General features: G+C 38.2%; 1 protein-coding gene across 2 annotated transcripts in view; it reads right to left on the bottom strand.

The window, feature by feature from the left end:
* Positions 1-18,379, bottom strand: part of PLCL1 (phospholipase C like 1 (inactive)) — a 373,074-nt gene that overhangs the window by 3,676 nt on the left and 351,019 nt on the right. The gene's annotated exons all lie outside the window — the stretch shown is intronic.

Genomic DNA, 18,379 nt, shown 5'->3' with positions numbered 1-18,379 from the left:
TTGCCCAGGTGGCACAGAACTTAGAGATGGGATCTACAGTCAGGAAGATGAGATGCACCAAGGTATGTTGGCAGGGACGAAAGTCAGAGGATCTTAGTTGTGCTTTTAGCTCCAACAATTTCTCCCTATGCCATTTTATCTCTTGTAAAAATGATAAAAACATTCTTCTGCCTTCCTCAGAGTTTTAAAGATTAAAGAAAGTATGTTGAAAAGCTGTTTGTGATTTAAATAATCACAAGTAAATATGCTATTAGGTGATATGAAAAGCAATTACATAGTCAACTACTAAATAGTGGGAAATGGCAACCCACTCCAGTATTCCTGCCTGAAGAATCCCATAGACTATATATAACCTGTCAGGCTCCTCTGTCCATGGGGTCCCAAGAGTTGGACACGACTTAGTGACTAAACCACCACCACCACCACTACTAAATAAATGTCTTGATGTTGTGCACATTTTAATATAAATTTTGCCAACTTGTTTAAAATGCATCCATATATAAGGGTTTGTTTTTACTGAGATATGTATACTGCTACTGCTTTTACAAATGCAAACATCCCTTTAAAAAAACTGTATTAATAAATAGATTATACCCACACTCATTTTCAGAGTATTAGTTTTAAGTGCTCTCTTTTCTCTTAGTGTTGAAATTTTCATCAAGCATTTTTAAAGCATGACAAAAGCAAAGCTGGCATCTTTCCTAATTGCAAGAGAGCAGTGAAATACACAAAAATATCAAGCTTGATACTACTAATGCATAATGCTCTCATGTCTCTTTTCTGGCAGCAGGTTATGAACACATCTAATTAATCAGCCAGAATGTCATCTCATCGGTTCTGAGAAGTGGCATCCAGGCCTAAAAGCCAGACTGTGTCAGTTCTGGTAAACAGAAGTCACTCTCTCTAGAAAACAAAGGCCAATTGGAGAAGACAGCTTGTGCCAGTACACAAAAACACAAGGACATCATCTTTGGATAACTAAGAGACAACATGTCCTGGGTACATGATACAGGCAGGTAAAAAATATTAACAGAAAAATTAATCTATTAACTAATAGAACAAGAAAAATGAAAGACTACATTATTAAAATTTACACTTAAATAGTGATGTAAACATGCGGTTTCAATTTTCTTTTTAAGAAGAAAATAGAGAGGTCATCTTTCTGTTCTGTGACTAAACTCTTTGAGTCCTCTTGATTAAATAAGCAGAAGCAGAAAAGACTCATTCTAGGCAAAACTGTAAAGAGGGTGAAGTTTATTGTTAACAACCCCCATCTTGTCATTCCTTTTCAGGGCTGACTTCTTCCCACTACATGTGCAGTGATTTCTATTGACCAACTAGCACCCTTTCTCTACTCCATTACACTCCCTCTCAAAGTCCTCCTAACTAGCCAGCTTATACCATAACTCTCCCCTTGAAATAGCTCTGTCTTGTGTATCATTTCCCACAAGATATATTAGGTATTTAGATCACTTAGCTAAGCCAAATAAACATCTATTTCTGCTTTATTGACTATGCCAAAGCCTTTGACGGTGTGGATCACAAGAAACTGTGGAAAATTCTGAAAGAGATGGGAATAGCAGACCACTTGATCTGCCTCTTGAGAAACCTACATGCAGGTCAGGAAGCAATAGTTAGAACTGGACATGGAACAACAGACTGGTTCCAAATAGGAAAAGGAGTACGTCAAGGCTGTATATTGTCACCCTGCTTATTTAACTTATATGCAGAGTACATCATGAGAAATGCTGGGCTGGAAGAAGCACAAGCTGGAATCAAGATTGCCGGGAAAAATATCAATAACCTCAGATATGCAGATGACACCACCCTTATGGCAGAAAGTGAAGAGGAACTAAAAAGCCTCTTGATGAAAGTGAAAGAGAAGAATGAAAAAGTTGGCTTAAAGCTCAACATTCATAAAACAGAGATCATGGCATCTGGTCCCATCAGTTCATGGGAAACAGATGGGAAAACAGTGTCAGACTTTATATTTTGGGGCTCCAAAATCACCGCAGATGGTGACTGCAGCCATGAAATTAAAAGATGCTTACTCCTTGGAAGGAAAGTTATGACCAACCTAGATAGTATATTGAAAAGCAGAGACATTACTTTGCCGACTAAGGTCCATCTAGTCAAGGCTATGGTTTTCCAGTGGTCATGTATGGATGTGAGAGTTGGACTGTGAAGAAAGCTGAGCGCCAAAGAATTGATACTTTTGAACTGTGTTGTTGGAGAAGACTCTTGCGAGTCCCTTGGACTGCAAGGAGATCCAACTAGTCCATTCTGAAGTACAGCAGCCCTGGGTATTCTTTGAAAGGAATGATGCTAAAGCTGAAACTCCAGTACTTTGGCCACCTCATGCGAAGAGTTGACTCATGGAAAAGACTCTGATGCTGGGGGGGATTGGGGACAGGAGGAGAAGGGGACGACAGAGGATAAGATGGCTGGATGGCATCACTGACTCAATGGACATGAGTTTGGATAAACTCCAGGAGTTGGTGATGGACAGGGAGGCCTGGTGTGGTGCAATTCATGGGGTTGCAAAGAGTCGGACATGACTGAGCAACTGAACTGACTGTGCAGTATTCATTTAAGGAGTATTATAACTGGGTATTTCTAAAGAGTATACTTAGAAATTCACCTCCAACAGAGGTCTTGGGAGAAAGGCAGAAAGGAGAGAAGCCCAAGATAATTCATTTTACTTGGTGGTATATAAAGCATAACATCTCTTGGGAAAATAAATCTGAGATTGTAATGGCCTGGAATGAACAATTAATGGACAATCTGACCTTTGAATACCCAACTTGAAAGAAATGTCTAGCTGTTGCCAACATTTCAATATATGAGCAATCTCATGGGAACGTTTAGCATCTCTCCAGTATTAAGGACACTTAAGGGGAAAACATGAGGACTGCTTCAATCTGAAGAGAAGTAAAAGTAATATAGGGTATCTCAGGCAGACTGATGCTGATGAGACAAAAGAATATCAAAAGCCCCAACAACAATGACCTCCACGGTTATTTGGCTTCCAAATGTCATAGTCCATGGAAATCCCAACACACTTAAAGAGTAACACTTAGAATCATAGAAAACCACAAATCACTACAGAAATTTGAATCTAAAAATTAGTAATGATTAATGAGTTTTTTTAAAAAGGTACATTAAGCATTCATAACCAAATCTTTCCAACATCATTAAACTACAGTTAAAATCTAGAAATCAAGGAATATGTGATGCATTTAGATTGCAAATGGGACTGACATACTACCATGCCACCACAATTTTTATTACTACTAATAAATTACTACTGACAATAAAAAGCAAAAATAGACACACAGATGTAGAGAACAAATGTATGGACACCAAGTGGGGGGAAAAAGAGGATGGGATGAATTGGCAGATTGGGGATGATTATATATTACTATGGGCTTCCCAGGTGGTGATAGTGGTAAAGAACCCACCTGTCAATGCAGGAGCTGTAAGTAAGAGACCAGGGTTCAATCCTGGGTTTGGAAGATCCTCTGGAGGAGGGCATGACAATTCACTCCAGTATTCATGCCTGGAGAATCCCAAGGACAGAGGAGCCTGGCAGGCTATGGTTCATAGTGTCACAAAGAGTCAGACACAACTGAAGCAACTTAGCATAAGAGAGATAACTAATGAGAACCTACTGTACAGCAGTAGGTGGGGGGGAAAGAAGGTACAATCTATTTGTAGGACACATATTAAGCTAACCTTAAAAATGCATTCCAATATACATTAGGTGAAAATACCATTTGATTCCACTTACACGAGGTACCTAGAATAGACAAATTCATAGAGTCAGAAAGTATATTTGTAGATGTCAGGGCCCAGGAGGTAGGGGTTAGTGGGGAGGGGGATGGGGAGTTAGTGTTTAATGGGGACAGACTTTCAGTTTAGGGAAATGAAAAATTCAGGAGATGGATGATGGTGAGAGGTGCACAACAATATGATGTACTTAGAACTGCTGAACTGTACAGTTAAATATGGTTAAATAGTATGTTTTATATTTTGTGACTTTTACCACAATAAAAAAAATTTTTTAACTTAAAAATACTATTGTGAGGGCGCAGTCCTAAGATGGCAGAGGAATAGGACGGGAGACCACTTTCTCCCCCACAAATTCATCAAAGGAACATTTAAACGCTGAGTAAATTCTACAAAACAACTTCTGAATGCCGGCAGAGGACACCAGGCACCCAGAAAAGCAGCCCATTGTCTTCAAAAAGAGGTAGGAAAAAATATAAAAGACAAAAAAAGAGACAAAAGAGGTAGGGATGGAGGTCTGTCCTGGAAAGGGAGTCTTAAAAAGAGAGAAGTTTCCAAACACCAGGAAACACTCTCACTGCCGAGTCTGTGGCGAGCCTTGGAAGCGCAGAGGGCAATATAACAGGGAGGAAAAATAAATAAATAATTAAACCCCACAGATTATGAGCCCAACAGTAACTCCCCCAGTGGAGAAGCAGCACAGATGCCTGCACCTGCCACTAGCAAGCGAGGGCTGGGCAGGGAGGCATGTGCTGCATTGCTTAGAGTAAGGATCAGGTCCGAATGTCCTGAGTGTGATCAGAGCGAACTAACTTGGGCTAGCAAACCAGACTGTGGGATAGCTGCCATGTGAAGAGCTCTAACATAAGACACCGCCAAGACCGCACACAGAACAAAGGACGGAACAGAATCAGCCGGCTGCACACCATCCCCCTCCGGTGACAGGCAGCCAGAGCCGGAAGGGCTGGAAGGGGGCAATAGCAGCCCCAGAGAGACATTATCTACCAAACTGCAAGCAGGCTTCTTTGTTAACTAAGACTTCTTGGGGTTCTGGACAGTCATCATCTGCCTGAGAAGGTGCAGCAGTTGTACACCCAGAAAATCGAGCAGCAGGGATGGGAGAGGCGATAAGTCACAGCGATCGTGCTCGCCAAACACCTGAGCTACTCTGACCTGGGAAGGGCACAAAATGCAGGCCCAACCGAGTCTGCGCCTCTGAGGACTACCCAAGTGCCTGAACCTGAGCGGCTTAGACCTGGGAGGTGCGTGCAGCCCAGGGCCAGCCTCGGACGGTTCCCAGAGGAGCAACTTAGAGCCTGAGCTCTGTGCACCGCGAACGGGGGCAGGCCCAGTGTGGCTGAGACACTGCAAGCACACGCCAGTGCTATTTGTTTGCAGTGTCCCTCCCTCCCCACAGCACGACTGAACAAGTGAGCCTAAACAAAGTGTCCACCACCACCCGCCTTGTGTCAGGGCGGAAATCAGACACTGAAGAGACCAGCAAACAGAAGAAGCTAAAACAGAGGGAACCGCCTTGGAAGTGACAGGTGCAATAGATTTAAACCCTGTCATTAGTACCTACTACATACGAAGGGGCCTATAGAGCTTGAGAAATATAAGCTAGACCAAGAACTATTCAAAAATGAACTGACCCCACACTGCCCACAATACCACCAGAGAAAGTCCTAGATATATCTTTACTATTTTTACGATCATTCTTTTTTCTTTTTTTTTAACTTTTTTAAATTAAGTCCTCTATTACTCCTTTAATTTTCACTTTTATAACCTACTATTACTTTTCAAAAAAAGACCCTATTTTTAAGCAAATTTCATGTATATATATTTTTTAATAATTTTTGTGACTTTGTTTTTTCTTCTTCTTTCTTTAACATTGTATTTTTGAAAATTCAACCTCTATATTTTTAATCTTTGCTTTTTGGTATTTATTATCAATTTTGTACCTTTAAAAACCCAATCTTCAGTACCCATTTTTACTTGGGAGCGAGATTACTGGCTTGACTGCTCTCTCCTCCTTTGGACTCTCCTTTTTCTCCACCAGGTCGCCTCTGTCTCCTCCCTCCCCCTTCTCTTCTCTACCAAACTCTGTGAATCTCTGTGTGTTCCAGATGGTGGAGAACACTTAGAGAACTGATTACTGGCTGGATCTGTCCCTCTCCATTTCATTTCCCTCTTTTACCCTCCTGTCTCCTTCCTCCCTCTTCTCTTCTCTGTATAACTCCGTGAACATCTCTGAGTGGTCCAGACTGTGGAGTGCACATAAGGGAATGATTACTGGCTAGCTTGCTCTCTCCTCTTTTGATTCCACCTCATCTCATTCGGGTCACCTCTAACTCCCTCCTCCCTCTTCTCTTCTCCATGTAACTCTGGGTGTCCCTCACTGTGGAGAAACTTTTCATCTTTAACCTAGATGTTTTATCAATGGTGCAGTATAGAAGGAGAAGTCTTGAGACTACTGTAAAAATAAGACTGAAAACCAGAAGCAGGAGGCTGAAGTCCAAATCCTGAGAACATCAGAGAACTCCTGACTCCAAGGAACATTAATCAATAGGAGCTCATCAAACGCCTCCATACCTACACTGAAACCAAGCACCACCCAAGGGCCAACAAGTTCCAGAGCAAAACATACCACACAAATTCTCCAGCAATACAGGAACACAGCCCTGAGCTTCAATATACAGGCTGCCCAAAGTTACCCTCAAACCACTGACATCTCATAACTCATTACTGGACACTTCATTGCACTCCAGAGAGAAGAAATCCAGCTCCACCCACCAGAACACCGACACAAGCTTCCCTAACCAAGAAACCTTGACAAGCCACTGATACAACCCCACCCACAGCGAGGAAACTCCATAATAAAGAGAACTCCACAAACTGCCAGAATACAGGAAGGACACTCCAAACTCAGCAATATAAACAAGATGAAGAGACAGAGGAATACCCAGCAGGTAAAGAAACAGGATAAATGCCCACCAAACCAAACAAAAGAGGAAGAGATAGGGAATCTACCTGATAAAGAATTCCAAATAATGATACTGAAAATGATCCAAAATCTTGAAATAAAAATGGAATCACAGATAAATAGCCTGGAGACAAGGATTGAGAAGATGCAAGAAAGGTTTAACAAAGACCTAGAAGAAATAAAAAAGAGTCAATATATAATGAATAATGCAATAAATGAGATCAAAAACATTCTGAAGGCAACAAATAATAGAATAACGGAGGCAGAAGATAGGATTAGTGAATTAGAAGATAGAATGGTAGAAATAGATGAATCAGAGAGGAAAAAAGAAAAACGAATTAAAATAAATGAGGACAATCTCAGAGACCTCCAGGACAATATTAAATGCTCCAACATTCGAATCATAGGAGTCCCAGAAGAAGAAGACAAAAAGAAAGACCATGAGAAAATACTTGAGGAGATAATAGTTGAAAACTTCCCTAAAATGGGGAAGGAAATAACCACCCAAGTCCAAGAAATCCAGAGAGTCCCAAACAGGATAAACCCAAGGCAAAACACCCCAAGACACATATTAATCAAATTAACAAAGATCAAACACAAAGAACAAATATTAAAAGCAGCAAGGGAAAGACAACAAATAACACACAAGGGGATTCCCATAAGGATAACAGCTGATCTTTCAATAGAAACTCTTCAGGCCAGGAGGGAATGGCAAGACATACTTAAAGTGATGAAAGAAAATAACCTACAGCCCAGATTACTGAACTCAGAAAGGATCTCATTCAAATATGAAGGAGAAATCAAAAGCTTCACAGACAAGCAAAAGCTGAGAGAATTCAGCACCACCAAACCAGCTCTCCAACAAATGCTAAAGGATACTCTCTAGACAAGAAACAAAAAAAGGATGTATAAACCCGAACCCAAAACAATAAAGTAAATGGCAACGGGATCATACTTATCAATAATTACCTCAAACGTAAATGGGTTGAATGCCCCAGCCGAAAGACAAAGACTGGCTGAATGGATACAAAAACAAGACCCCTATATATGTTGTCTACAAGAGACCCACCTCAAAACAAGGGACACATACAGACTGAAAGTGAAGGGCTGGAAAAAGATATCCCATGCAAATAGAGACCAAAAGAAAACAGGAGTAGCAGTACTCATATCAGATAGAATAGACTTTAAAACAAAGGCTGTGAAAAGAGACAAAGAAGGCCACTACATAATGATCAAAGGATCAATCCAAAAAGAAGATAGAACAATTATAAATATATATGCACCCAACATAGGAGCACCACAATATGTAAGACAAATGCTAACAAGTATGAAAGGGGAAACTAACAATAACACAATAATAGTGGGAGACTTTAATATCCCACTCACACCTATGGATAGATCAACTAAACAAAATTAACAAAGAAACACAAACTTTAAATGATATAATAGACCAGTTAGACCTATTGATATATATAGGACATTTCACCCCAAAACAATGAATTTCACCTTTTTCTCAAGTGCACATGGAACTTTCTCCAGGATAGATCACATCCTGAGCCATAAATCTAGCCTTGGTAAATTCAAAAAAAAACTAAAATCATTCCAAGCATCTTTTCTGACCATAATGCAGTAAGATTAGATCTCAATTACAGGAGAAAAACTATTAAAAATTCCAACATATGGAGGCTGAACAACACGCTTCTGAATAACCAACAAATCACAGAAGAAATCAAAAAAGAAATCAAAATATGCATAGAAACAAATGAAAATAAAAACACAACAACCCAAAACATGTGGGACACTGTAAAAGCAGTGCTAAGGGGAAAGTTGATAGCAATACAGGCATACCTCAAGAAACAAGAAAAAAGTCAAATAACCTAACTCTACACCTAAAGCAACTAGAAAAGGAAGAAATGGAGAACCCCAGGGTTAGTAGAAGGAAAGAAATCTTAAAAATTAGGGCAGAAATAAATGTAAAAGAAACAAAAGAGACCATAGCAAAAACCAACAAAGCCAAAAGCTGGTTCTTTGAAAGGATAAATAAAATTGACAAACCATTAGCCAGACTCATCAAGAAACAAAGGGAGAAAAATCAAATCAATAAAATTAGAAATGAAAATGGAGAGATCACAACAGACAACAGAGAAATACAAAGGATCATAAGAGACTACTATCAGCAATTATATGCCAATAAAATGGACAACGTGGAAGAAATGGACAAATTCTTAGAAAAGTACAACTTTCCAAAACTGAACCAGGAAGAAATAGAAAATCTTAACAGACCCATCACAAGCATGGAAATTGAAACTGTAATCAGAAATCTTCCAGCAAACAAAAGCCCAGGTCCAGATGGCTTCACAGCTGAATTCTACCAAAAATTTACAGAAGAGCTAACACCTATCCTACTCAAACTCTTCCAGAAATCTGCAGAGGAAGGTAAACTTCCAAACTCATTCTATGAGGCTGCCATCACCCTAATACCAAAACCTGACAAAGATGCCACAAAAAAGAAAACTATAGGCCAATATCACTGATGAACATAGATGCAAAAATCCTTAACAAAATTCTAGCAATCAGAATCCAACAACACATTAAAAAGATCATACACCATGACCAAGTGGGCTTTATCCCAGGGATGCAAGGATTCTTCAATATCCACAAATCAATCAATGTAATTCACCACATTAACAAATTGAAAAATAAAAGCCATATGATTATCTCAATAGATGCAGAGAAAGCCTTTGACTAAATTCAACATACATTTATGATTAAAAAAAAAAATACTTTCCAGAAAGCAGGAATAGAAGGAACATACTTCAACATAATAAAAGCTATATATGACAAGCCGACAGCAAACATTATCCACAGTGGTGAAAAATTGAAAGCATTTCCCCAAAAGTCAGGAACAAGACAAGGGTGCCCACTTTCACCACTATTATTCAACATAGTTCTGGAAGTTTTGGCCACAGCAATCAGAGCAGAAAAAGAAATAAAAGGAATCCAAACTGGAAAAGAAGAAGTAAAACTTTCAGTTTGCAGATGACATGATCCTCTACATAGAAAACCCTAAAGACTCCACCAGAAAATTACTAGAGCTCATCAATGAATATAGTAAAGTTGCAGGATATAAAATCAACACACAGAAATCCCTTGCATTCCTATACACTAATAGTGAGAAAACAGAAAGAGAAATTAAGGAAACAATTCCATTCACCATTGCGATGAAAAGAATAAAATGCTTAGGAATACATCTACCTAAAGAAACTAAAGACCTATATATAGAAAACTATAGAACACTGGTGAAAGAAATCAAAGAGGACACTAATAGATGGAGAAATATACCATGTTCATGGATCAGAAGAATCAATATAGTGAAAATGAGTATACTACCCAAAGCAATCTATAGATTCAATGCAATCCCTATCAAGCTACCAACGGTATTCTTCACAGAGCTAGAACAAATAATTTCAAGATTTGTATGGAAATACAAAAAACCTCAAATAGCCAAAAGCAATCTTGAGAAAGAAGAATGGAACTGGAGGAATCAACCTGCCTGACTTCAGGCTCTATTACAAAGCCACAGTCATCAAGACAGTATGGTACTGGCACAAAGACAGACATATAGATCAATGGAACAAAATAGAAAGCCCAGAGATAAATCCACACACCTACGGACACCTTATCTTCGATAAAGGAGGCAAGAATATACAATGGATGAAAGACAATCTCTTTAACAAGTGGTGCTGGGAAAACTGGTCAACCACTTGTAAAAGAATGAAACTAGATCACTTTCTAACACCATACACAAAAATAAACTCAAAATGGATTAAAGATCTAAAAGTAAGACCAGAAACTATAAAACTCCTAGAGTAGACCATAGGCAAACACTCTCCGACATAAATCACAGCAGGATCCTCTATGATCCACCTCCCAGAATTCTGGAAATAAAAGCAAAAATAAACAAATGGGATCTAATTAAAATTAAAAGCTTCTGCACATCAAAGGAAACTATAAGCTAGGTGAAAAGACAGCCTTCAGAATGGGAGAAAATAATAGCAAATGAAGCAACGGCCAAACAACTAATCTCAAAAATATACAAGCAACTCCTGCAGCTCAATTCCAGAAAAATAAATGACCCAATCAAAAAATGGGCCAAAGAACTAAATAGACATTTCTCCAAAGAAGACATACAGATGGCTAACAAACACATGAAAAGATGCTCAACATCACTCATTATCAGGGAAATGCAAATCAAGACCACAATGAGGTACCATTTCACACCAGTCAGAATGTCTGCGATCCAAAAGTCTACAAGCAATAAATGCTGGAGAGGGTGTGGAGAAAAGGGAACCCTCTTACACTGTTGGTGGGAATGCAAACTAGTACAACCACTATGGAGACCAGTGTGGAGATTCCTTAAAAAACTGGAAATAGAACTGCCTTATGACCCAGCAATCCCACTGCTGGGCATATACACCGAGGAAACCAGAATTGAAAGAGACACGTGTACCCCAATGTTCATCACAACACTGTTTATAATAGCCAGGACATGGAAGCGACCTAGATGTCCATCACCAGACAAATGGATAAGAAAGCTGTGGTACACATACACAATGGAGTATTACTCAGCCATTAAAAAGAATACATTTGAATCAGTTCTAATGAGGCGGAAGAAACTGGAGCTGATTACACAGATTGAAGTAAGCCAGAAAGAAAAACACCAATACAGTATACCAACGCATATATATGGAATTTAGAAAGATGGCAATGATAACCCTGTATGCAAGACAGCAAAAGAGACACAGATGTATAGAACAGACTTTTGGACTCTGTGGGAGAGGGAGAGGGTGGGATGATTTGGCAGAATGGCATTGAAACATGTATAATATCATATAAGAAATGAATCGCCAGTCTAGGTTCAATGCAGGATACAGGATGCTTGGGGCTGGTGCACTGGGATGACCCAGAGGGATGGTATGGGGAGGGAGGTGGGAGGGGGGTTCAGGATTGGGAACACGTGTACACACCTGTGGCAGATTCATGTTGATGTATGGCAAAACCAATACGATATTGTAAAGTAAAAAATAAATAAATTTTAAAAAATGCTATTGTGATACTAAACAGAAGCTAATAGTTATTGAGCACAATATACTAAACATAAACCAACTTGTACCCCTTATCTCAAAACCATAAAAGAGGCTATAATTCTAAATGCATGTCACTATTAGCTATATATAAAAATACATTTTATCATCTATCAAAAGACATTTAGAATTTGTGTTATTCCTGTTCATACTAAGAAATTCAGTTTCCCTCCACTGTTTGAAAACAGTCTAAAATAGTTTTGGCTACATTCTGGCAGAGTAACTTACAAAAACATCCATGGTCGTTAATATCCATTTTTCCCATGAACTGCACAATTCCTTGTGATATCAGTGCATGAAAGAACAGTCGAACATTATAACCAGTGTCCTTGTCATATGTGAAGGAAATGCATGGGTTGTCTCAGAGTACACCACAAATATTTAAAGTAGTCAATCAAGACTCTGGGAATGGAGGGGCCTTCATGTATTCACAACGACACCCATAAACAAATACAACACTGTCTCCAGGCAGGCTCGTGTGGCTATCTGTCACCACACACTCAATGGCAGACAGATCCCCCTGAAATTCTACCCACATGAGTGTCAACACTCACAGCGAGAGTCACCCCTGGATAATATTGCACCCAAAATCAGCCACAGACAGTATGATGGTGTTAGTACCTCTTTATTTGTTCCAGCTCCATTTGGTGGACATGACCATATTGTAGTGGGCTGTGCACAGTTAATACCTCTTCAAAAAGCATGCTTTTGAGGAATATCTGTAGCATCTAAAAGGTGTAAGTGTTTTGCTCCAAAGAGATACACAAAACTATTACAGTGTCCTTTATTTGAGAAATTAAAATAGCAAATCAAAAATGTGTTGGTGTCAAAACAGATATATTTCTCTTGATGTTACATTGCTGAAATATAGGGTAAAACTGTGCAAAGATGGCCTGGGATTCTTGCTATCCAAAATGAAAGCCTAGTTACGTAGGGAATGTATACAACATGTGAGCAAGAGTAACAGGCACAGAGATGTAGCCATGGGGAAATTATGTACAAAATACCTCAACTGCACAAAAATAGAAGTTCTCATTGCAGAAAGTTATCAGTACTCAGATTTATTATTTTTCAAGAACTTGTCAACCAAATATTCAACTGCATCCTACTTGCCTTTTAAAAATTGAAATTTTTACCCTATGAACATTCAAGAAATATAGATGAATAGTTGAAGAGTAGTTCTGGTCTCAGAGTATTGACTTAATGGAACTTTTTGTGTTACTCTTCCCCTGAAACTCTGAACTTAAAAAAAAAAGAAAAAACACTGCTTTTCAAATCTTTATCACATAAAGCAATTAAACTATTTCCTTTTTATAGGAGGAAAAAAGTGGACTACATTGGACATGTTTACCTGAGCCATTATATTTTATAATTTTTATACAGTTCAATTTTTTAAATTATCCTTATGACACATTTTACTGTTTGTCAGAACTCCAATTAATTAGATACCTCTGAATTTATGGAAATAGAACCTAAGTAAGTGTTTTTAGTATCTGAGAACCTAGATCTGAAAGAACAATAATTTACAAAATGTAGAAGATATTTCAAAAAAATTTAGAATAATTCAATGCCACAAAACATTAAAGAATAAAACAGAATGACTTGTTTAATAACAACCATAAAAAAGGTTCTAAAAATATGAAGTCATACTCTATTAATGTTCAATATAATAAAAATTATGTTTAAAAGTTAAAGTTGATGACATATCTTTTAAGACCTCATAAATAAGATTTTCTTTTTCCACATATCTTTCTCAAATGAAAACCATTGATTAACCATGTTTTTAAAGTAGTTTTCAATATAGAGTAGACAACTATTGTGTCATTGTGTGAGTATGCATATATATATATATATATATATATATATATAGAGAGAGAGAGAGAGAGAGAGAGAGAGAGAGTATTGGGTTTCCCTGGTGACTCAGGCAGTAAAGAATCTGTTTGCAGTGCAGAAGACCTGGGTTTGAGCCTTGGGTCAGGAAGATCCCCTGGAGAAAGGAATGGCTTACTTACTCCAGCATTCTTGCCGGGAGAATTCCATGGATGGAGGAGCCTGGTGGGCTGCACGGGGTCACAAAGAGTCAGACACGACTGAGTTGACTAATACACTTAATCATATACAGTCCTATATGTAAATGAAGTAGTTTAATACTTCAGTTCCTTTATTATTTAAATACTACTCACTAATAACATAATTGCATCACTTTAACAGAATGAAATATACAAATTATATGATCATTTCAACAGATGCATAAAAATCATTTGACAAAATTCTACATCATTTCATGACAAAACTCTCAATAAATTGAGTATATATGGAATGTACTTCAATATACAAAAGGACATATGTGACAAGCCCACAGGTAACACCATTAGTTCAGTTCAGTCACTCAATCATGTCTGACTCTTTGTGACACCATGGACTGCAGCATGCCAGGCTTCCCTGTCTATCACCAACTCCCAGAACTTGCTCAAACTCATGTCCATCCAGTCGATGATGCCATCCAACCATCTCATCCTCTGTCAGCCCCTTCTCCTGCCTTCAACCTTTCCCAGCATTAGGGTCTTTTCCAGTGAGTCAGTTCTTCACATCAGGTGACCAAAGTATTGGAGCTTCAGCTTCAGCATCAGTCCTTCCAATGAATATTCAGAGCTGATTTCCTTTAGGGTTGACTGATAGGATTTTCTTGCAGTCCAAGGGACTCTCAAGTGTTCTTCAGCACCACAGTTCAAAAGCATCAATTCTTTGGCACTCAGTTTTCTTTATCGTCCAACTCTCACATCCATACATGACCACTGGAAAAACCATAGCCTTGACTAGACGGACCTTTGTTGGCAAAGTAATGTCTCTGCTTTTGAATATGCTGTCTAGGTTGGTCATAGCTTTTCTTCCAAGGGGCAAGTGTCTTTTAATTTCATGGCTACTGTCACCATCTGCAGTGATTTTGGAGCCCAAGAAAATAAAGTCTGTCACTGTTTCCCCATCTACTTGCCATGAAGTGATGGGACCAGATACCATGATCTTAGTTTTTTGAATGTTGAGTTTTAAGCCAGCTTTTTCATTCTCCTCTTTCACTTTCATCAAGAGGCTTTTTAGTTCCTCTTCACTGTCTGCCATAAGCGTGGTATCATCTGTATAACTAGGTTATTGATATTTCTCCCTGAAATCTTGATTCCAGTTTGTGCTACATTCAGCCCAGCATTTTGATGATGTACTCTGCATATAAGTTAAATAAGCAGACACTATACAATCTTGACGTAATCTTTTCCCATTTTGGAACTAGTCCATTGTTCCATGTCTGGTTCTAACTGTCAATAGTAAAAGGTTGAAAGCTTTTCTTCTAAGATCAGGAACAAGACAAGAGTGCCCACTCTCACTATTTCTATTTAGCATAGTATTGGAAGACTTAACCAGAGCAATCAGGCAAGAAAAAGGAATAAAAGATATCCAGATTGGAAAGGAAGAAGTAAAATGATGACCTGATGTTTTATATAGAAACTCCTAAAGACTCCATAAAAATACTGTTAGAACTGATTAGTGAATTCAGTAAAGGTGCAGGATACAAAATCAACATAAAAACATAATCAGTTGTATTTCTATACACCTACAACAAACTATCAGAAAGAGAAAGAAATAAAATAATTCCATTTACAATAGCATCAAAAATAATAAAATACTTAGGAATAAATTTAACATAGGAGGTGAAAGATCTGTACACTGAAAACTAAAGGCACTGATTAAAGAAACTGAAGATAACACAAATAAATGGGAAGATATCCCATGATCATGGATCAGAATTAAAATTATTAAGATGATCATATTACCCAAAACCATCCATAGATTCAATGTGATCCCTAACAAAATTCCAGTGGCATTTTTCACAAGAAAAGAAAAATAACCCTAAAATTCATACGGAATAAAAAAGATCCCAAATAACCAAAGCAATCCTGAGAGAGAACAAAGTTGGAGGCATCATACATCTGATTCCATCTATATTACAGAGTTAATCAAAACAGTATGGTACTGTCATAAAAAGACACATAGACCAATGGAACAAAATTGAGAGTCTAGAAATAAAAGACTGTGCTTGCGTGCTTAGTCGCTCAGTTGTGTCCGACTCTTTGTGACCCCATGGACTGAAATCCACCAAGCGCCTCTGTCCATGGGGATTCTCCAGGCAAGAATATTGGAGTGGGTTGCCATGCCTTCCTCCAAACAAATGACTAATAATATATTACTGTTGTTCAGTCGCTCAGTCATGTCCAACTCTTTTTTGCGACTCCATGGACCCAGGTTTCCCACATTGCAGGCCGATTCTTTACCAGCTGAGCCACAGGAAAGCCTAAAAATACTGGAGTGGGTAGCCTATCCCTTCTCCAGAGGATCTTCCCAACCCAATGAACCAGGGTCTCCTACATTTCAAGCGGATTCTTTACCAACTGAGCTATACACACTGCCGAAAATAAGAATGGTCATTTAAAATAAAATAATTTGTATTTCAACAATGTAAACACCCAAGCAGGCATTCAGGAAACCATAATGAGGTAGATAGATACTTGTACTTACTTAATATGATTTATTTATATTTAAAAGAGAGATAACAGGACCAGATGCCTTTCTACACACATAAGATACAGGAAAATGATAATGCTGATGTACCAGTACATAAACATTATCTGATGTACCAGATAATGCATAGATACCAGTATATAAACAAATAATGGCAACAGACCAGACTTGCTTACATATAATAAAAGAAGGAAGGAAACAATCTTAATTAAGATAGGGATAATATGTCAAGACAAGTACAGAATCTCGCCATGGAGAAAAATGTGATAATCCCACAAGTTAAGAAGTAAATAATGTTCCATACACCTCATCAAATTTGCCAAATCTTCAAAAGAACCTCAAAGGACATTTTCCTTGTGGTTGATAATATCTGCTTCTACTTGACAGGACACTGTGGAAGGCTTATCATGGATTATGAATAACAACAAAGTATCAAATCAAAACCAAGATCTCACTTCAGTTTGTTCCAATATTACAATTATAGAAATTATAAAATCAGGTAGACAGAATGCCCAGAGTGAATATGTTATTCAATAATTTGGAAACAATATCTTTATTCATTTTGGCTTACCTCTAAGTAACTCTTTCTCATGTACTGGGCCTTTCACATAACTTCTTGTTAAACAATCATTTACAAAAGTCTTCTGATTTGTATTTTAGAGTGTGCAGTCAGGCAGGACTCGAGAAAGTCTTGCAGGACATAGAGCAATTCTTCATTGTTTTGCACCATCCTGCACAGTGTAGGAAAGCCAACATTCCTGGCCTCTCCCACTAAACGGCAGGAGAATCCCCCTCCCTCCGGAAGTCACCTCTACAATGTTCCTAAACACCCTCTAGGGGGCAGTACTGTGCCTATTAAGAATCATCAGGCTAGAATCTGGGGATACCATGTTGAGCACAGATGACCCCCGGCCACATACAACTGAAGTCTAGTGAGGGATACAGGCATAAATCAAAAAGTCACAAAAACAAATTTATGCCTAATTGCAAGTTGTGCTACGTGCTTAAAGGAACGTGATGCTGCAAGAACAGGTCGTCTAGGGTATTAGTCAAGGCTTCCCTGTGAAAGTGACAACTGAACAACAACTTGAAAGATGGAGAGGCATCTTCATTTCTTTCCTGGCATCTTATAATCAGTGAAATATGATGTGAGGACCTTTTGATGCTCACCTTGAATCTTTAATCCTCCTACAGTCTTACAGATACAGATAGCATGGGAGATTGGTCTAGAAGTATACTGCGTCTATGACACAGCACCAAAATCGTCTGACACATCCCATTTCTCCTTATATTTCATTACTTAGAATTTGTTTCCTTGAAATTTAAACTGGGAAAAAATCATTGAAAGTGGAAAACACTCAATAAAGTTTAATTTAGTGACAGCGTCATTTTGTTCCACCAAGTAAGAGTTCTTAGTCATTATTTAAAATTTTTGAAGGATAGCTATAACGTTTTCATAACTACACAGATGAAGAAATGGACTCAAGATAGCTAAATAAATATATTGCCCAGGTTTGCACAAAAACAAGCGTGAGGGAGATAACTAATAATGTCTGCTTCCCAGGACAACAGATGGTTTTTCTTCACTGCATTATTTTTCTTTGTATTTAGGTACATTACATGCTATGCTGCACATGTCATCTAATAGATTTTAGAAATGTAGAGAAGGAGAAAACAGCTTAAGACTTTTTTGATTTAAAAAAAGAATAAAAAGTCCTTTGAGAGAAACTTGTGAATGTCCTTAGCATAAATACTACATTGGTGCTCATACTTTGATATCTGACCTTTTCCTTCAATATGGGTACAGAGTTTGGAATAATACAATAATTTTAATCTGAGCCAAATTTTCAGAAATTTGCAATACACAAGCAATGATAGAAGATTCATGAGTAGA

This window comes from Ovis aries, chromosome 2 (genome assembly GCF_016772045.2).
Source record: "Ovis aries strain OAR_USU_Benz2616 breed Rambouillet chromosome 2, ARS-UI_Ramb_v3.0, whole genome shotgun sequence".
NCBI lineage: Eukaryota > Metazoa > Chordata > Mammalia > Artiodactyla > Bovidae > Ovis > Ovis aries.
The sequence above is the reverse complement of the archived record's forward strand: the minus strand, read 5'-3'. Positions and strand labels throughout refer to the sequence as shown.